Source organism: Dermacentor silvarum, chromosome 1, assembly GCF_013339745.2.
Source record: "Dermacentor silvarum isolate Dsil-2018 chromosome 1, BIME_Dsil_1.4, whole genome shotgun sequence".
NCBI lineage: Eukaryota > Metazoa > Arthropoda > Arachnida > Ixodida > Ixodidae > Dermacentor > Dermacentor silvarum.
Genome location: NC_051154.1, coordinates 174,862,647 through 174,884,245, shown reverse-complemented (window position 1 = coordinate 174,884,245; position 21,599 = coordinate 174,862,647). Strand labels below are relative to the sequence as shown.

The 21,599-nt window shown below is 46.3% G+C and overlaps 1 long non-coding RNA gene across 1 annotated transcript; it reads left to right on the top strand.

The window, feature by feature from the left end:
• The first annotated feature begins 15,050 nt into the window (after positions 1 to 15,050).
• Positions 15,051 to 16,611, top strand: LOC125940926 (uncharacterized). Its single transcript, XR_007464087.1, has 2 exons — positions 15,051 to 15,473; positions 16,478 to 16,611. It is a non-coding gene; the product is annotated as an uncharacterized LOC125940926 (long non-coding RNA).
• Positions 16,612 to 21,599: the final 4,988 nt, after the last annotated feature.

The following is a 21,599-nucleotide window of genomic DNA, read 5'->3' as shown; positions in this document are numbered from 1 at the left end:
GATGCTTTGGCTCCACCACCATGGCGATTGAGCGTAGCGTTGACAGCGCGTCCACATCGCTTTGTCGTTTTTGCAGCCAAACGCACTCCGCGTCTCTGAAGATCCTCTAAAACCCCGCGCGCGAGCCGCGCATGCGCCGTTGATAGCGGTATAGCACGGCGGCGCCCGTATAATTGCTATTGCAATAAACACTGCAGGAAGCCCTGTGGTTCGAAACACTGCCGGGCGGCCGCTGAAACTATCAGACTGATCCGCCGTATCCGCGAGAGCCACGATCTTATCACCATCGGCAGGCCTCTAAATTAATTAAAAAGTTAGTGTAATTGTGGTAATTATTCAGATAAGCATTTTGATTTCTCGTAGTAGCAATGACCACCTCGTCGAGTAATTTAGCTGAATGGTCAGAATTGTGACATCGGCCACAGGCAATTTTTGAAAATTGGTTGCAGCTTAAAAATATAATAATAATAAAAAGAAACCTTAATAGCATACACGTTTTATTAACCTTTACGTCGGCACTGGTGAATGCGTTAACCTAGACGATTCTGGTGTAGCATGTGCTTCCACAGTTGACTTTTTAGGGTACATCATTGTATGGCATTCCGCAACAACAGCAGCACCTAAAAAAAAAAAAAAGATAATGCTTTAAGTAGAAATTTCGCACATCAGTGACCTAGTCATCAGCCGAAATGCCCGTGCCGCGAAGCAACGATGTACCGTTGCCCCAGAAAATGTACGGCGTCCGTCACGTAACTGTGTTTTGACCATTCAGCTGTAATATCCACCAGTGCACCCGCAATAAGGGCATTTGGACTAACCTATACCTTCTACGCCGCAGTAGGCAGGTTGAGCTGAGCTCAGGCGCTGCAGAGACCTGCGTTCATCTCACGTTTTTGAAAATACCGTGCCTCCGAGGCAAGGGTGACGCGCGGTCAGCTTGGCTGCAAAATGACGAAGAAGCCAAGTCGACGCACCATCACGTTCCGCTCAATCGGTTCGGCAGCAGAGCGAAGGTAGCGTTCTGTTTTCTGCTGTCGGCATGAACGCTGTGTCCTCGTTCCCACTGAGCGGCCGTGGTTGCTAGGATACATGCGCCTGAGCGAAGCGGACCGTAGACGCTGAGCTGAAACTGTCTATAGCAAAGCCAAGAACAAACGGGCTATAGTGTGTTTAGGTACCATATTGAAAATGGCGACGCACACTAAGTTTCAGTGCTTGCTTCCCGTCGAAGGTTCACATCAATAACGAGTGTGTACACCTTTACTGTACAAAGATGCCACACCGGCCAACTTGGGTTAGCATAAGGAATGGAAGAAGCAACTGTATGCATGCGTATGCAGTGAAGACGCCGAATCCTGCCTCGCGCAAGTCGTGTGCAGCTCCTAAGCCGGAAAACGCGGTGCGCGCTCGACAGGCTCTCATATAATCGCCCGTGGCCCCCCTGGCTTTCTTTCTTTTATTTCTCTCTCGCCCTCCACTCTTCTCCAGCCCTCACCTTTTTTTTTTTTTTTGTGCTTCTCGTTTTCGGCCGCGTGGTCATTTTCGCCGTACGTCATTCCCCATTCAAGCCGGCCGCCGCCACCACAACGCGAGGTCTCGCAAGCGCGAACTTCCAAATGGACTTTAGAGCGGCCAACTTCTCAATCCCGCTCGACGCTTTCCCTCCCCGGCTGCACGTGGCTGACTCTCCCTCGCCGCCTCGGACGTGCTTCATAATCCCCGAGTCTCTTCTGCCTGCTCTTTTCTTTTTTAATGTCCCTCGCTATTATCATCCCTCCCCAACGCGTCAATATACTTCATCGCCTTCTTCATTTTGACGCGCGTGCTCGGGCGCCCCACATATTCCCCACGGTGCCAGCGCGACGGAAATCCATAACCATGACGCGCTTCCAAACTCTAAAGAGCACTTCCACACCCTTCCCGTCGTCGTCCCGGGCTGCTGGTCTGCCTTTTTCTCACCTTCTCCGGTGCCCGCCTCCGCGGCTTCGCCCGTGTTCGAAGCCAGGCTTTGGCCACCAGCAGACGCCGGTGCCCCGTTTTGGGAAGGCCGCTTTTTCATCCCGGCATTCCAATCATGGCCCGCGCCGGACCCTTGGCGGCGGCGGCGGCCGCCGCTTGCCGCACCGGCGCCCGCCCTTGTCTGAGACGAGCGTGCCAGACCAATTCACCGCGCGGCCATTCCCCGGGGCTTTCACTCCAATATCGTGCTCTCGGGAGCGTCGCCCGGAGCCCGCGGACCTCTAAAACAATTCGCTTTTCCATTTCACCTGTTGGCATGGTGACGTTGTTTTCAGGTATACGCCTTACACAATACGTTTTTAATCTTCCATTTGAAAGTCGTCTTCTGAGGTTGTTTTCGTTCTCCTTCTATTCCTTGATCGCATACATTTCAACCAAATAATGCGCCCGTGTGGCCGTGAAACAATTTGAACCTGTTTTGGGTTAGTTTATCTCGCTTTTGACCGAACCTTCGTCGTTCTCATGGTCTCCGAGGGAGTTTCGTTTCCCGGGTGGCTCTTACTCGGCCATTCTCAGACGTTTTCTTCTTTCCTTTCCTCTTTTTATTCCTTTATTTTTTCTTTTTGCAACAGCTTTTCATCGAAAGCGACCTAGTTGACACACTGCTCCGCTATCTTCGTTCCGCTAAAGTGTCAGCAGTACGGAATAAGCTTTTCCTTATCGCGGTAAACGGAAGTCCAGTGTCGCGTGAAATGCAACCGTCATTTCATTACATTATCGATGCCCTTTTGGCGGTTCATTAAAGATAATTCCTCTCATGGGTGCGCTTGCTACTGTTGCTATTGGCGATCGTAGCAGACTTCCAGGCTGCTTGCGGCACATGTTCGAATCTGGATGGACTTTTTCTGTGGAGGTATAGCCGGTATGGGTAGTCCTTTGCCTCGAGCCGTTAAACATGTACGTGAATTCGTAAAGCCGTGGTTGAACGTTGCCATGACAGAAAACATACCGGCACAGCTAAATATCGTGAACCCTCACAGGCATGATAGACTATGTCAAAGCATAGCCTCCTAAATTGGGCGGCGCGCCATCCCATCTCGGATATTACCATAGAAGGAAATCTGGTGCTTCTATCGTTTATCCTCCCTTGGAAACTCTGATAGCACATGGATATGTGCTATCACATGGATATGTGATATGGCTTGGCATAGTTTCGTTAAGAAAGCGCGTAGATGAGGTCCCCATTGACACCCCCCTCTGCGCGCTCGGACTCAAAAAGGGAACAAAGCGACTTGGACTACTTATAGCATAAAATAATAATGTAGGAACGGCTCTGCATTGACGATAGGGCTTGATTGCGGTCGAAAACTTCTGGAAGTCACATGCACGCATTATATTTTTCTCACGCTCTGTACAAAAATGCGGCAAAGTTCTCAGCGTGCACGACACGCTCCCGCAACGTGTCGAGCCATAACCGCGACATCCGTCCTTTTAACACCGAAGCTGTTTAAGCTGCCGTAAAAAGTATGGTGTTTCACAGAAAGCCAGCCACGCCGTAGCCATGGCAACCAGCTACGCCGCAGCTGCTAGAACACCTGGCGCAACCTAGCGCCTGTGTACTGCGCAAGCGCCGACAGTAAGCAACGGCTATGTAAACCGGTGCACGGCGGCGCTCGATGAGATGCAGTCATGGGACGTACAGTGGTGAGCACTGTTAGGGTGAACACCTCATTAGTATTCACGAGCCTATAGCAGTTGATGTTTAGCACAAAATAAAGAAAACTATTATTTATTTTATCGGCATAATCATTAGGCGTCGTATTCGGCAGATTTCCTCCCCTGAAGTAGAAGGTATGTTGAAGTTATACCAACTTGAATACTAATGAGGTGTTCACCCTAACAGTGCTCACCACTGTACAAAGATGGTACGTACTCCCGAAGAAGAAGCGGCGATTCGAGAAGCGAGGCTTGCCGCTGTACGAGAGCGACAACGGCAGCGACGAGCAGATCCAGAACACGCGGCCATGGAAAAGGAGAGACAGCGGTGACAAGATCCCGAGTATACCTACAGCCAAGAAAACGCCATCAAATCGGCCAGCTTCGCTGTGTCTTAAGCCTTGCGCGGCCGAGTGCAAGCTTTCGCCTTTTTTTGCGTAACGCAATGTCGCCTTTCGTCTCCAGGCACGCGGGACGCGCAGCACACGAGCTGAAATGCGCGTAAAAGGACGGGTTCGATATATTGAACCGAATACAGAGCTTCAAAGGCCTGGGTAGACAAGAGAGAAACTCAAAAACATAAGTCGGTATCACCTCAGAAGAGTTGTGATACGAGGCAGCGGGGAGCGGTCCTTTATTGCTTTTTTTTTTGGTGTGTGTTGTGTGCTAGCTTCACAACATTTATTTGAAGGGCTCAGTTGTTCATTAACAAGTGGTTAATTTCATTATCTAATTTTTAGTGCATAAACAAACCACGGCAGTTTCGGATATGTGTGCCACGTAATCTATAGATAATGTTTGATGAGTAACATTTACCATGCCCGATCATTTATTTTATTTATAACATTATATAACTTCTTTTTTGGTCCTGTGCTATTATGTAACACCCCCCCCCCCCCCCCAGCCCCCCTTTCAGGTAATAATCATTCTGGAGCCGGCGACGTGCATGAATGCATGCATGCATGAATGAATGAATGAATGAATGAATGAATGAATGAATGAATGAATGAATGAATGAATGAATGAATGTTCTTATTATTTTGTTTATACTGTCCTTAAAACCCCCAATTGGTTGCAATTAAAGGCAAAGTTCTCCACGAACATTGTTATACGTTAAGCTTGTGATAAGAAATGAACTTTCAAAAAGGTTGTCATGAGCAGCCACAAGGCCGTTTTAAGAACGGTTAAGCGCACAGATGACGAGGACGTGAAAGAACAGACACACACATGGCGCTTACAAGCGCTCTTCGTCATCTATGCGCTTGACCGTTACTTAGTATGTCCTATACCAGCAAGGCCAGAACGTCCACGCAGGTTGTTTTAAGCCAGAAAGAAGTGTACCTTAGGCAAATCTAAGTACTGATTATCATTCTTACGCGGTTGTTGAACGGCCGTAGTGGCCACTTACGCAGACACTATAGCACCGCACTATACAGGGCGTCCCAACTAACATGCACCAAGATTTTAAAATATGCAAATGCCACGTAGCTGGACAGAACCAATGTAATGTTGTTTGCGGTCGCTTGGAGATGTTGAGATGTTTTTTGCATTCCGCCTAATTACATAATTAATCTTAATCAATTAACCTACTTCTCAAATGTTATAATTAGATGAAAAGTGTGAGAAAATTGTAGAGCAACAGAAAAAGAAAAAACTCCTGATACTGCTTTCTGTTGCTCAGCACGTGCTACATAAAAGTGTTATTCCGAGCGTGAAAGAAGCCCGAAAATACACGCAGTGTCTCGAGCGGCCAGTCACGCGGGAATTTTGCGTGTATTCGCGGGCTTCTTTCACGCTCGGAAAAACACTTTTATGTAGCACAGTTATCGTTATCTCAGTTATCGTTCCTGCTCGCTCGACAATTCCCCTCTTTTGTATGGACTGAGATCACGCTCAGTCCATACAAAAATGCTACCTCCATTTCGTGCCGCAGTTACTCGACAACGCCCTCATATGGCGTGGAAAATAATCAATAACGTTTTAGGCCGTCAAAACAAAATGAACGTTCCAAATAGCATATTGTGTAATGGTAATGAATTAAGCCGAAAGGCACTTGCAAATCATTTGAACGAACATTTCTTTAGTGTAGCCATCCCTCTTTCTTCCCTTCGAGCCAGCACAGCCAGTAGAAGCATAAGTAATAATATAATCAAAGAGAGCATTTTTTTTTCATCCTACTGACAAACATGAAGTGATGAGCACGTTTAATGCATTACGAAACAGTAAGGCACTTGACATCGACAAATTACACTTACGACCAGTAAAGTACTGCGTGTCTTTCATTTCTGCAGTTCTTGCCCACAGGTGCTTTCATTTCTGTAATTCTTTCATACTGTAGTTCTTGCCCACATATAACTTAGCACTTCAATCGGGTATCTTTCCACAAGCAATAAAGTACGCCAGTTTCAACAATCTTTAAGGGTGGCAGTCATACTTCAACAGATATTTACCGGTCAATTTCAATTTGGAGGACGCTTAAGCTTCGCCTTTAAGAGTGGAACGCGATAGCATTCAAAGATCCCTGAATGCTTGTCAGGCTTCCCGGCAACTTCAGCTTTCCTTTTTCCCCACTTTCGCCTCTGCGCGCCGCTACCGTTTTAGGCTGCCGAGGAGACGGGCGCCATTTGGATGGGGTTTTCGCAAGTAACCTACCCGAGCGCGCCGCTGTTGTTATGGTAGAAATGCTGGAAAAGGGGTTTGTGTTTGAGTTTCCTCGTAACATAATTATGCTTTCTCATATGCTCAAATTTCAATCGGACGCTTTTATGTCTGTAGGTTGTAGTTAAGTCGTGCTTTGCAATTTTTCTGACGGATGTTAGTTTCAAAAAATAATTTTTTTGTTCACTAACGCCTTGCGCCACGCGGAGGGCCTGTGTGGTCGCGGTGGTTCGGGAGGAATTTCTCTGCCACAGACGCCGATGCTGACGCCGACGCCGGATTTTCTGTGACAGGGGGCCCTTGGCGCTATCGCGTTAATATTACTATATTCGAAAGGGCTCGAAAAGATTATATACTCTTGTCTGATCAAATTTTTTGACAATTTCGATGTCATAACAAATGCCCAATACGGATTTAGAAAGGATAGATCGACAAAAACTGGCTTGCTTTCAATAAAACGTCGCAGTTTCGCCCGAAAGGCGAAGCATCAATTGTGATAGCAAATTAGTAGAGAGCTATACGGAGTAAGAATAGTAGTTTTATCTGCTGTATAAACTTATTCCCCTTATTACACTTATTACAATTATTCCACTTATTACAGATTCCCAGCAAGCATGTCGAAACTACGCACAAGGACGGATTTCACCGATCACTCATAAAATGCTACACAAGAAGCGAAATATTCCACTAGTTCACCTAGTCTGGACACCTGGGCATGCGTCTCTCCCTGGCAATGAGCGCGTTCATGCGACAGCCCGAGGCCTAACCCTCCAGGCACCGGTGGAAGGCCAGTCCAATGCAGACAAGGTGGAAACGATACCGCTTACATACACGCATTTACTATACAACACCACAGACTATCCCGTAGAACATTCCCTCCACCACACGGGAAGCTAAACCGTGCAGATGCAGCCTCTTGGCGCCAGCTCCAAACTAATACGTTCCCAGCCTTGCTCTCCGCCACACAAAGTGTGGCGGAGAGCTAGGGTAGAGTGCCCCGACAAATGTCCTTTCTGTGGTGGACACCCAAACCTCTACCGTGGGAATGCTCCAAACCACCCGGCTTACCTAGAATACCCAACGCCTCCCCATCCCAATGGGAAGCCGCTCTTTCCAGCACAGCCTTCGACGACCAGCGATACCTGATCGACCGGGCCAGCCGGATAGCAGCAGCAAATGGGGCCCTGGACTGAGGGCTCCACCCTCTGGGACTTCGTTACAAAACACCAAATAAAGTTTTCTGCTACTACTACTACTACTGTATAAACTTTGACACATTCGCTTACTAACTGAATTAACAAGCATGGTGTCAGCGCGCACAAGCAAACATGGATAGATCACACTGGACGACCGCAGACAACCGCTGTCAAAACGCTGGCGTGAGCAAGCGCGGTTCAGCAGCGAGCGAAGGTTCGTGACGTCTATCGCTTCAACGGAAACTGAGCGACGAAAGGCACAGCGCATACAAAGGTAGGAGCCGTGTGCAGATCGCTTTCAAGATACGGTGCGCGTGACCGCCCGAAGCGTATCTTGAAACAACAACGTAACAAGTACGCAGCTGCTGGTAGAGTAGAAGCCGCACCCCCTCCCTCTCGCGCTGCCTTCCCGCTTTCCTCCTTTCGCGTGCGAGTGAGTCGCCAGTTCCCTTCGCGCCCGGTCGCATGATACGCAGTTGGTGCTGCAGCACAACGTCGCCCCCCTTCCCTCGCATCCCCCATGGCCTTTCGCGCGACGGAAGACGTCGAGTTTGCTCTCCACCGTGCGTTCGCTCTCCGTGAAAGCGCGCGTCCCTCGCGCGCTTTGACTCGCACATACAGCATACGGTGCGCGGCGACGATTTTATCGCCCTTGGACTTTATACGGAACCTCACGGCGACAGCGACAACGCCGACGGCAGAAGTCCGCTTGGAGTGTCCATATAATTACTATCGAAATAAAAGAATACATATTGCATTGTGTCTTGATTTCAGCAAGGCATTTCACTCTCTTAATCATACTATATTACTGGATAAATTGGAGTCTCTTTGAATACCCGGCAGTTGCTTGTGTATGTTTAATTCTTATCTGAATGGCAGATAACAGTGTGTACATCTAAATGGCCACACCTCGTCCTTCCTAATAAATAGATTTGGCGTACCGCAAGGTAGTGTGCTAGGGATACTTTTGTTTAATGTATATATATTAATGACATAGTTAATGTTGATACCAAAGCGCAGTTCCTACAGCACTGTCCTGATTTCTGGTGACGACTCAAGCCGCATATCATTAGAATGCAATGAACTTGGCAAACTATCTAGATGGTCTAAGCCAAATGAAATTAAAGTTAAATCCGCTCAAGACAAAGGTTATCATATTTCGTTCCAAGAACAAATTAGTTAGATTAAACAACTCTATTACCTCTGAAGACCAAAAAATAGAGGTAGTTGATAGCCATAAAACTCTCTGCGTTTATTTCTCCTCCACCCTGACTTGGGATGCGCATTTCAGTTACCTCTGCAAGAAGCTTTCCTCTGTGGCTGCGGTTGTATAACGATGCCGCATTATATACTGCCGCTAGCGGCTAAATTTCAAATTTATAATGCATTATTTAGCTCACACTTACATTACTGCGCTTTGGTATGGTATACCACTGCCAAAGCTAACATAAGCAAACTTCTTTTCCAGAAGAACAGACAGACAAAGAACTTTATTAACTAGGTCCTGAGAAGCCCTGCGCCCTAAGAGCCCTGCGCCCTGAGAAACCCTAGGGCAGTTCATATAGATATGAACTTGTATTACAGCACAAGAGAAGCTTTTACAAAATATAATATTATTCGAATTGAAAATTTATATACGTTTCGTTTATTACATACGATTAAAATTTTCACTGCACATGTTAGAAATTTCATAACGCATACAACATCTCTAAAACGACTACAACTAAATGCAAATACGAGAAATTCTGAAACATGGGTGATTCCATACTTCCCACATTGTTACAACTACCAGTCGTTAAGACACAACCTCCCCTTTGCTCTTCAATAAACACTAAGAGGTGGTACTACATTATTCTCTGATTTGTTCCGCTCTTCTTGCTGTACGTGTACTGTATAACACTATAATAGTATCTTCAGTACCCAATTTCACTTTACTTATTATTTATGTTCCTTTCCTGTTTTCGCCAAGCTGTACATCATATTGAACCTAGTTTTATTATTCTGGGCTTTGCCCAGTGTTTCAACGACTAACAACTTGCTTTTACTTTGTAACGTTCTCTCTGCAGAAGAACACTCCTAAATGTCTTGCTCGTGTTATTGCGACTGCAACTATATGGACACTCCAAGCGGATTTATGCCGTCGGCGTCGTTGGCGCCGTCGCCGTGAGGTTCCGTATAAAGTCCAGCGGCGATGAAATCGTCGTGCGCCGCATGTTGTATGTGCGAGTGAAAGCGCGCGAGGGTCGCGCGCTTTCACCGAGAGCGAACGCACGGCGGAGAGCAAACGGGACTTATTCCGTCGCGCGAAATGCCGTGGGGGGGGGGGGAGGAAAGGAGGGGAGGCGACGTTTAGCTGCGGCACCAAATGCGTGTTTATATAAAAATGTTGCGAGGCGAGAAGGTCGTAAAGACTTCTGACGCTGCTCGACGAGTGTCCCGTTCTGATCTCGTCGAAAACCTCCCAAGCGCCCCCAGAGGCACCGGCAACAGTCACCAACGCCGCGCGCCTTCGGTGCGAACGCGGGCAAAACGCTGACGGCGTCGACAACAGTTCTGCGCGTTGCTGGTGCTGCTGCACGTCCAAGTTTATACAGCTGATAAAACTACTATCCTTACTCCGTATAGCTCTCTACTAATTTGCTATTGCAATTCATGCTTCGCCTTTCGGGTGAAACTGTGACATTTAAAACAAAAAGTGCCTTTCACATTTTGATGTATTCTACCATTTCTCTTAATTTTAGTTATTGTTACATTGTACTGTCATGAATTATGCACACACTGCTTGGTTGCTTTTGCCTTGTAAGGTCTTTTGGGACGCGTCAAGCTACCTAAGTAGCTTTTAGCCCAATATGACCATCCAGCATGTGTACTAGAAAATAAAATTGAATTGAATTGAATTCATTGATCACTTGATTGATTGATTTATTGATGAATTTCGTGCCGCAGGCTTCGAGAAAAGCAACCGGCGTGACGCTTCGCCAATCGCGCTTGTTCGCTTCTTCGCATATATAGCCGCGCTCTCGGCGGCTAGATATTACCGCTTGCGCATCACATGAAGGGGGCCTATTTCCGGTGACCCTTTGACTACGCTTCAAGATGGTCACGTGACGCTCCCTCCTAGTCTTTTTTCCTCCCTCCATGTTCGGTGCTCACGTTCAGAGCAATTGATAGCAAATATGGATGCCAGAGCACTATCACTGGTGGAATTGAGAATCTGACACTTTTTGTCGTAGACACAACTACTGTTGATACTCGAACCGACCGAGACATACGAAATTCTCAGCGCCTAGCGCAACAGCTCAGAAAACAAAACAGCGAGCCCGTCCTTGAGCGGTTCCCTCGTGAATCTTAGTTGAAAAGTGGCATTACGTTAAGTGAAGCTTCCTTTGTGTGCAGTTTTAGCAGCGTCCTCTTTTGTTTACGAGGCAGGCCTTCATATCGCAGGGTCAGAAAGGACCGAGTTTTATCCTGAGCTGCCAAAAAACGAGCGCGCGCGCCACTTAAGCAAAAGCGCACGACGCACGCACACATGCACAAACAAGTAAATCAGAATTTCCACCTTTATTAACAATTGGCCTTTAAAAAAAAACTATCCTTAAGCGAAAAACATTGCGCACTGCCAGGATTGTGCGCCATAATTATTGCTTTCTTAGTATTGTGATGAACAGAAAATAAGGAACTTTCTTATTTGTTTAAGACTCTTGCACATAATGTTTTGTTAACCGTCTGGCGCTTGTAATCCCTCTGCAAGGGGCTATATAATATATTAGTCCCGTATGAGTGTCTTGTATTATTTGATATTTTCGATTCATGAGAAAGTTCCAGTGAGTGAGAGTCGGTAGTCTAAGTTGACCTGCCTGAGTCTGATTATGGCGAGTCTGAGTCCGAGTGAACCTCGCTGAGTAGAATTCGGGTCAGTCCGAGTCCGAGTGAGACCGGCCAAGTAGAAATTTGACGAGTCCGAGTCCCATTGAGCCCTAAGCAAGAAACAGAATTTATGAGTGAGTTCCGCTTATTTTGCTGACCTATGCCACTAGGTCAGCAAAAGAGAGAGAAAGACAAAAAAGTGAAGCCTTTAGGTGGAGACGAAAGCCCTTAACCAAAGATAAAAATCATGCCATTTTCTTAAAAGTCACTTTTACGTATTTGAGTCTGATCGATCCTTCGCACGTCAAGGTTTCTTAATGTCACGCGTTCTGTTTATATACAGGGTGATCATTTCTAAGTTTTACGGTATTCTAAAAAATAGCCTGTTTCAGATAACATAATTCCAGTCATTGAGCTGAATTATTTTGAGAGGCGGACATTACTTGCGCGAGAAATCGAAACACCTGTTCAAATAATTAACACAATATCTTTTGAATTAATTACTTTACGTATTACAATTGCAATACGTATTGCATATTGCAATTTACGAATTCTAGCCGGTGAGCTTGCAAGGCGCATCCACTTGGAAAGAATTTTCAGAATAACGCCAGTTAGGATATGTGCGCCACCAAACTCGCCGTAAAAATGCACTGTTGTTCCACTTTTTTTAACAAAACGCTCTTTTAACTCTTTCCGTACCGCGCCCATTGGGCATCGTTAGCTCTCTATCGATGGTTTGAAACACCGCTTTCGAGACCTTCCGCGCCGCTCACGGACACACTGCGCCATAGGACGTGAAAGAGGAGAAACTATATTTTTCTTTTTTAAGCAGTTCGCTTTTTTTTTCCCGCCAGACGGTGATTTTTAAACGTGCTCCGAAGTTTCGCGATCGTCAAAGCAGACCCAAGCTATTAAGAGACTATGGCAGAACGCAAAAATGTCCGGCTCCGGAAATGGCGCGTGCGCTTCGGGAGATCGCAGATATAGCGATTGCGCTGCCTCTTTGGTTGATCTTGGGCTCTATTCTGGGGCTCTATTCTGGACACGCATGGCGGCTGCACGGCCGCCATTATCCGCCATCTTGGCTGTCTCATTGGCTGTCCAGAGGTCACGTGTTTTGAAATTTGTGCCGGGAAACGGAAGTTTTGCAAAATGCTATTTTGCGTTTTCGTCAGAATGACGAAACGTGACGTGGAGCTGCAAATTTTATCGACTAATACTTTTGCGTGGTCCTTAGCACCTATATTGCGACTTTAGCGCTTTAAAAAGAATGTGTACGGTAGCGTGCAGAAGCCCGTGGAATGCATCTGCAATTTCGCGAATATGTGGTGGCGTTTCAAGATAGCCGGCATGTCAGTTGTTGATTGGCTGAAAGAATATCCCGTGAAGAGCGCCACAGGAAGGGCCGTTTCGTAAACGTCAATTTGACGTTGCGTGACGTTGCACTGGGCCGCCATTGCACAGATTTTCCGCCATAATTTGGTAGTGCGACGAGCCGCGCGAATTATGGTAATGAGCGGCCATATGCAGTGTCAGTCGAGAGTCATGCGTATCGCCGCATTTTCCCTGTCATTTGGGGCCATGAAAATCTTTTGTTCACAACGCGTGCTCATAGCATTTGCATCGCTCTCGGGTGGTGTTGGCATTTGTGTTTTGAACCATCATTTCTATTAAAAACACGTTTATTTGAAATAATATTGGTTGAAACTAGCAAACTTTCTGCGACATTTCGCACTTTTCACTATTGTGTTTGTATTGTAATCAATATTAATGACTTTTCGCGTCATCAGAGGCTATGACAACGGTGACTTTTTAATTTACAAAAAGAAATGTACGCAAGACGGCGCCTTGAAGTTTCCTCTCGCGGTGCGAGTAAGCGGCGAAGTGCACAAGAGATGGCAGTGCCGGCGTTTGCGTCGCTCAAGCGTATAACTGTGGCGCGCGCAACGCTATCGATGATATTCGGCCGCTTCTCAGCCAGACGAGTCGGGCTGAGTCACTTGCGGATCACGAGATAGCGATAACGCGGCCTAGAGCGGGCGCAGTTCATCACTGGCAGGTCGCGTATATTGTCTCAAGGTAGAAAGCAAGCGCGTGCGCGCCAATATACGATGACTCATTCCGTTTCCCGAGGACACGCATCCTAGCTAATGAAGCAGACGACAGCCTGTGCGCATGCAGACGACGGAAGCGAGAAACGATTTTGATCGAATAATCGTACGCTTTGAGCTAGCTGCTTTATTTTCACTGGGGAGGAAAACTGTTTTGCTTTATCAACCACGCTATGTTCAATGCCTACATTACAGTTTCTTAGGCGAAACGTCAAATTTGCGTCACGTTACGAAAGCGAAACGGGGCTATCGGCGCCATTTTGTAAGCGTCGCGCCTACGTCACGCCTCGAAGAAAATGGCGGAATGTCCAGAATAGCGGCTCTGGACACGCATGGCGGCTGCACGGCCGCCATTATCCGCCATCTTGGCTGTCTCATTGGCTGTCCAGAGGTCACGTGTTTTGAAATTTGTGCCGGGAAACGGAAGTTTTGCAAAATGCTATTTTGCGTTTTCGTCAGAATGACGAAACGTGACGTGGAGCTGCAAATTTTATCGACTAATACTTTTGTGTGGTCCTTAGCCCCTATATTGCGACTTTAGCGCTTTAAAAAGAAAGTGGACGGTAGCGTGCAGAAGCTCGTACAATGTATCTCCAATTTCACGAATATGTGGTGGCGTTCCAAGATAGCCGGCATGTCAGCTTGTTCATTGGCTGAAGGAATATCCCGTGAGGAGCGTCACAGGAAGGGCTGTTACGTAAACGTCAATTTGACGTTGCGTGACGTTGCGCTGGGCCGCCATTGCAGAGATTTTCCGCCATAATTTGTGGTGCGACGAGCCGCGCGAATTATGGTAATGAGCGGCCATATGCAACGGCAGTGGAGAGGCATGCGTATCGCCGCATTTTCCCTGTCATTTCGGGCCATAAAAATCTTTTGTTCACAACGCGTGTTCATAGCATTTGCATCGCTTTCGGGTGGTGTTGGCATTTGTGTTTTGCACCATCATTTTTATTAAAAACACGTTTATTTGAAATAATATTGGTTGAAACTAGCAAACTTTCGGCGACATTTCGCACTTTTCACTATTGCGTTTGTATTGTAATCAATATTAATGACCTTTCGCTTCATCAAAGGCTATGACAACAGTGACTTTTTAATTTACAAAAAGAAATGTACGCAAGACGGCGCCTTGAAGTTTCCTTTCGCGGTGTGAGTAAGCAGCGAAGAGCACAAGAGATGGCAGTGCCGGCGCTTGCGTTGCGCAAGCGGATACCTGTGGCGCGCGCAACGCTATCGATGATATTCGGCCGCTTCTCAGCCAGACGAGTCGGGCTGAGTCACTTGCGGATCACGAGATAGCGATAACGCGGCCTAGAGCGTGCGCTCATCATCACTGGTAGGTCGCGTGTGTTGTCTCAAGGTAGAAAGCAAGCGCGTGGGTGCCGATATACGATGACTCATTCAGTTTCACGAGGACATGCATCCTATCTAATGAAGCAGACGACAGCCTGCGCGTATGCAGACGACGGAAGCGAGAAACGATTTTGATGGAATAATCATAGAGAAAGAAATTCAACAAGAGGGGACACTCGGCAAAAACTGGCAACAGGAAACACGTCACCATACGTCACGCTATACTTTTGACACCGAACGTTAGCTGCCGCGAGCATCGAAAAAAAAGAAAGTGAACTTAAGTTAACAGGCATTCATTTATTTTTTTAATTCTTTGCCGCGAAAACTAAAACGTTTTGCGTATAAATTAACTTCAGCTTTGCGACTTATTTTCCTTGCCTTACCTAGCCACAGGTCAATGACGCGCCAGATACATGCGTCATCCGCCAGACACTCCCCCGAAGCCAGCGAGGATGGCTGCGCGCGCGTTTGAGCGCTCGCGCGCGGCGACCCATCTGTCTCATTCTTTTTTTCTTTTTTAAATGTAACCTGGTTTATTGGGCTCTCGGCGTATTCTTGCGTTCCTTCTGCACTGGGACAAGACACCACTGCACTATTGGACTACGGCAAGGTGAGAAATCTTGTTTCACAGTCTACGACGCAATTAGGCTTACGGCACGGGACCGAGACTTAAGACGCAGTTAGTGAAAAACAGCTCGGCTATCCTGGCGCAGTTAATTTGAGTAAATGAATCGTGCTGAGACATGTTTCCGACGCTTCCTAGGGGACTATTGTAACTTATTTCGGTTTTTGAGCCACACTGGCCGCACAGGGCGCCATGTCGCAGTTAGCGAGAACTCAGCCGTGGTGTGTAGTCTAGTGCATCTTGCTAGGAGAAGTTTGTGCCGCTTTCTCTGACGCCAGACATTACTGAAAAGTAATTTCGTTACTTTCTGAGGTACTTTTGAGGCACGCTGGCCGCACAGCGCGCTGTGACGCAGTTAGCGATAAGCAGCTCGGCCGTGGTGATAAAGTTTGGCGTGTAATGAATCTTAGAGGGACATGTCTGTAACGTTTTTTGTGGCTCCGCAACAACATATACTTTCTTTCGATACTCACGCCTGTTGAAAGCGCGATGGGCGATTGCCAAGAGTGATAACATGGGGTGTGCTGCTGGCGCCGGCAGAACGCGCGAACGACGAACATATCAGAAACTGTAATTCGAAAATTACGTCTTCTAAAGGACTGAAAGAAGGCATTGCACCCACGCATTTGTCTTGAGTGCCTGTTGCGTCCGTCTCTGTGTATGTCGCGTACCGTCGCGTCGCCCGAGGCCAAGTTTTGGAAACGCGATGTCGCTCGTGTATTTGTGCTGCCTAAGTGCTGGAAATAATGCCCGGAAATTGGGGAACGCTTGGAAACCAGATGTTTTCATATATGTTTGGGATGAGTCGGGTATTTTCTACGCCATGTATGTAAAAGCGAATTGCTTTTGTTTGTAATGCCGCCCATTCACCGCTTTCGCACGTTTCGCCTCGCAGTATTCCTATGTCTAAATGCCAAAATGACTCATGCCGGTAACATGCTGTTACGTGCTTGCAAATGTAACATGCTTGTAATTTGCTTTTTTTTCAGCTGGTACCGTCCGGTGGAGCTTCATACAGGAACTACTGCCTTACCTGCTGGTGTCACAACGTTGGATGAACGCACAAAAAGCGCGGAACGAGCTTTTATATAGAGCAAAATAAATATTTCCTCATTGCACAAAAGGTCTTGCGTCTACTTTGTGAAATTGCACGTGGCACAGATTCGATGGGACTTTAAGAGATCGTTCGCAATCATTTTTACTAAATAATAAACCGATTCTGCACGAAGAGCAAAAAAAAGGGGGGGGGGCGGGGAAAGGGGGGGGGGGGGGTGCGCAGCCGGCGTGCTAGCTTGCGTTCAAAATACGCGCGCCCAAAACCGAAACCGGAAGTGATGCACGTGATCGACACCGACCGCTTGGCACGCTGCAGTCAATTCGGCCGCTGGGCCCTATGGGAGTGTCCCCTCTTGTTGAATTCCTTTCTCTATGGAATAATCGTACGCTTTGAGCTAGCGGCTTTATTTTTACTGGGGAGGAAAACTGTTTTCCTTTATCAAGAATGCTAGGTTCAATGCCAACATTACAGTTTCTTAGGCGAAACGTCAAATTTGCGTATCGTTACGAAAGCAAAACGGGGCCATCAGCGCCATTTTGTAAGCGTCGCGCCTACGTCACGCCTCGAAGAAAATGGCGGAATGTCCAGAATAGCGGCTCTTATCGATACATCGAATAGCAGCGAGTCAGAGGACGCTGACTTTTCGTCGGACTTTGAGTCTGAAAGCGACGATGACGGAAACCAGCCCGGAACATCGGCGGCCGCAGCCCGGCATGCCCAACTGTAGTGCTTGCAGTCAAATTTTTGTAGCGGAATACCTGTTCAATGAAAAATGTTAATTTTTTCGGAGATAGTGCCTAATAAATGGCAATACATTTTGTATATCTCATAATTTTCATAACATTTTTTTCTTAGTAGATACAAGCGTGTCTCTACAAACTTTTTTCAATTTTATCGCACAATCTTGATTTTAACAATTTATATATTTTTATGACATACTTCTCGTTAATAAAACTTTTACGTGTATGAACAGTGCATTCATTTTGCTTTCTGTTTATGTATTACATTGAATATTGAGTTAAGTAGTCCCTCCAGAAAAAAAAAAACATCTGCCGCACCATAAAAAAAAACAAAAAACAAAACAAAACACCTATTGTCCCCATGGTAAGAGTTACGCATTGAAGCAACAAGATATCTGGAACGCCCTTGTATTACGTCTCACTATATATGGGAAATAATATCTCGAAACTGGTGTCATCCTGGAAATTAATTTCAAGTAGATACGTCCTGCAAGCTCAACGGCAACAATTCGGACATTGCAATATGGCCTAAAGTAATCAATTAGGAAGATAATTAGTGAATTTTCTTTAATTAGATGAATACGTGTTTCGATTTCTCGTGCTAGTAATGTCCGCCTCTTCAAACAATCCAGCTGTACACTCTGAAAAAACCCGCCGTGGTTGCTCAGTGGCTATGGTGTTGGGCTGCTGAGCACGAGGTCGCGGGATCGAATCCCGGCCACGGCGGCCGCATTTCGATGGGGGCGAAATGCGAAAACACCCGTGTACTTAGATTTAGGTGCACGTTAAAGAACCCCAGGTGGTCCAAATTTCCGGAGTCCCCCACTACGGCGTGCCTCATAATCAGTACTGGTTTTGGCACGTAAAACCCCATAATTTAATTTAATTAATTTTACACTCTGAAAAATGTTTGCACCCTTTGGGTCGTATCTCGTCCCCAAACTATAATCGTCATCTGCCTTGCTTGCGTTTCCTTTTTTGAAAACTCAGCGCTCGCTACTTTCCTGCCGAGAATGCTGTGTCACGCTGATAACGCGCAAGCCTTTCGTGACCATGAAGTACGGGCTTGCAGCGTTAAAGAGAGGAAATACGGACGAAACAGATGACGATTATTGTTTGGGGACAAGATACGACCCAAATGGTGTAAACTTTTTTTAGAGGGTTGGACAAGAATTATGCTATCTGCCACAGGCGATTCTTAAAAATTCCATAGAACTTAAAGAATGAAAGTGTGGCCGACTGTATAATAATAATAATAATAATAATAATAATAATAATAATAATAATAATAATAATAATAATCATTATCATCATCATCACCAGCCTATATTTATGTCCACCACTTTTGAGGAGGGCAGTGTTCTCGCGCCTATAATATTGCGGCAGTTGAGAAATGCGCAACAGATTAGTCTTGCTTTGATTTGAAACGTTCAATGAAACCTTTATGAATGCAAATCTATTTAATTATGTAGCGCATTTCACAACCGCCTGCTAAATTGGGCGTTAGAGACAACCATTTGAAGCAAACAGACAATGAAGCCAGGGAAGGCATACGGTAAATTAACCGCTATTTTTAATTGAAATGTAGGCATTCTCCTTATTCTTCTCGCTTACTGCGTAGCGAGGGACTCGACTTTGGCAGTTTTGATGCCATGAGGTGGTAGTATACGAGGGTTTATTGGCCAGCTGCCTGCTTTTAAGTTCGCTTACTTTACGTGACGCCTGCGGTTGAAAAGATGCTGCACATCCGCCGCCTTGGCCGTCAGTGGCGCTGGCTAAGACTCCCAGGGCTATTCAGGCACACATACATAAATGCCCCAAACTTTATGGGACGGCCGCCGGCCTAATGGTAAAGCACCACACGTGTACACGGACCATTGGCCAACAAATAGGTGGATTATTCCACCCATTCCATAGGTGAGGCTTTGGTTTTCGCGTGCGGCAAATTGTTTTTCGTCCACTTTCATTTCAATTTTCCTCATTATTTCTACACTTCAGTTAAAAATAATAATTCATTTCCTCTACGCTTTCCCGGGCTTCGTTGTCTGTTTGCCTCAGATGGTTGCAACAAAAAATCGAGCACCTCAGCTCCCCTTATTATTGGAGCTCATTAAATTAGTTGTAATTGTGGCATTATCCTCTACAGAATGCGAACAAAAGCGTATCTGGGTTGAAATGCATGAGACCGCAATGGTGGAGTTGCATCGCAAGCCGTTGAGATTATGTCGGAAGTGCCCGAAAACTGATGTTTTTGTTTCTTTGTTTCTTTTAGCGGATATTACAAATGTATTACTGGCGCATGTCATTTGGCGTTTTTCTTTTTGTTTTTTGGTCGTTTGTTAAAATTAAACCGTCTGAACTATCACAACGCAGTTTACACAGTAAATGGCTCACAAACACGTCCTGGCGTATAGTGATAACGAAGTTTTATTCAACTTTTAAGGCGAAAGCCTTAAATCTCTATGTGTTTCAAGATCGCTGTGAGGTACAGAAAAAGTGAGCGAGCTCGCCTCGCACCCCGCGCTTGCCTTGCGCTCTGCTCGCGCGTTCGTCGTCTTCCACAGCTGGCTCCTATGCCGCTCATCAGGCCAGCGTTCCCACACTGCCCCTCGCCTGTTTAGGAAAAGGCCGGCGCTGGTGACACGCACGTGGCACCAGCGAAGTCCAAGTGGAGAGCGCTGCTGCCACGCAATGACGTCACCAAAAAGAAAGCAGTTTAACAGAAGACATGAAATGCTAGTATTATCGTTTTGTTGTTAAATATACTTCGTCGAAATATATAGAGCATTTGATTTAATGCCGCGTTTTAAAATCGAAAATGACTGTGGGCGCCTACACATGCGTGCACGCAGCGGGGGAGGGGATCGCACGAGACGGTCTTTTCGTCGCTGTGGCTACTTGTGGCCGTGTGGTGTGTACTGTGTAGTATCAGTGAGTGCGAATAACGTTTCCCTTACGAAGATAATAGTGAAGCTTCGAAGGAACTGCATTGCATCCACAAAACGGCACCACATGTCGCCTGCTATGGATTGGCTGTTTCGAAGAGTCGTGTGGTGACACTGCGCCGCCGACTGCATGGTGCCGACAGAGATAATTCGTGTGTTGTAGCATGTGTCGTAGACTGTTGCTAGTTTTAGTTGTGACTGCGTCTTCCAATATAGCCGGATGCCTGTTTAGCCTTCGACACCACGTTACGGTGGCTAGATGGGTAACCACGTCGAGACACTGCTCACGAGCTCGAAAACGCAGAATTGATGCGCGCCGCCGTTGGACGATCGATGTAGGGTGCATAGATATTTCCAATTATCACTTTGCAAGATAGGAGTGCCTTTTGTCGATAAACAAATTGCATTCACGCATTTCGCCTCCCTTTGCGCACGCAGAAGCCTAGTCAGTCTAATGACGCGAAAGTCTGAACGTGAAACGTGAATCTAACAGAAAGGCATGTCCCCGCCTGAAGGCAGTCAGCAAGTGTCTGTGACGAGTTTTAAGTGACTTACACGAGGCTGGGCATTGAACAGTGTGTGTAACGCCTCTGCTTCAGTCTGGCGAGTGCCCATCCTGCTTTCATGAACCAATTGAAATGTCCAATGTATTGGTTGCTGTAGCGAGACAGCAATTCCATAGCAGCAGTGAAAATTACCTGTGGAAGTAATAGTAATGCGATGGGGTTTTGTGGTGATTGTCATTATGTAGCGTATGCATGGGAATGCAATCATTTCCACCCTGTGCATGTGTGTAGATAAATGGTTTATCTCCCGAGATTATGGGACAGCAGCTAGCTGGTGTTGTAATTATCTTCAGTGGATCTCTTACTGTACAGGCTATAACAAAACCTCTCTACTTTTATGTGCCTTCTTTTTGCAATTGTCTTCGCTCTGCAAGAAAAGCCAAGCTTCTCTAACTAAGGTGTAGAAGGCTTGTGCGACTTCAGCTGAACTTGAAGCAATCAGCAGGAGTCAAGCACATGTGTAGAGTTTTACTGGTGCATGCACCCTTAGGGGCTCATTTCTTATTGAAAACACTACCATAGCATTTTTTTTCTTTCTGTTTTTAATGTTGTATGCCTTAATAACATGGTTAGAATATAGAAGTACTTCTGTGAATTTAGGAAATGTTCAAAGAAGGCCCATCTAAGAAATGTGGGGTCCCTGACGTAATTCCTAATGCATTTTCGTACATTATTCCCAGTGGGCTCCTCAGCATTGCTATTATTTTTCAGTGTTCTCTCACAACAGGTATTGTTCCTTCATCTTGAAAACAAACGAAAGTCCTCCCCCTTTCTAAATCTGGTAAAAGCGTGCTTTTGTAACT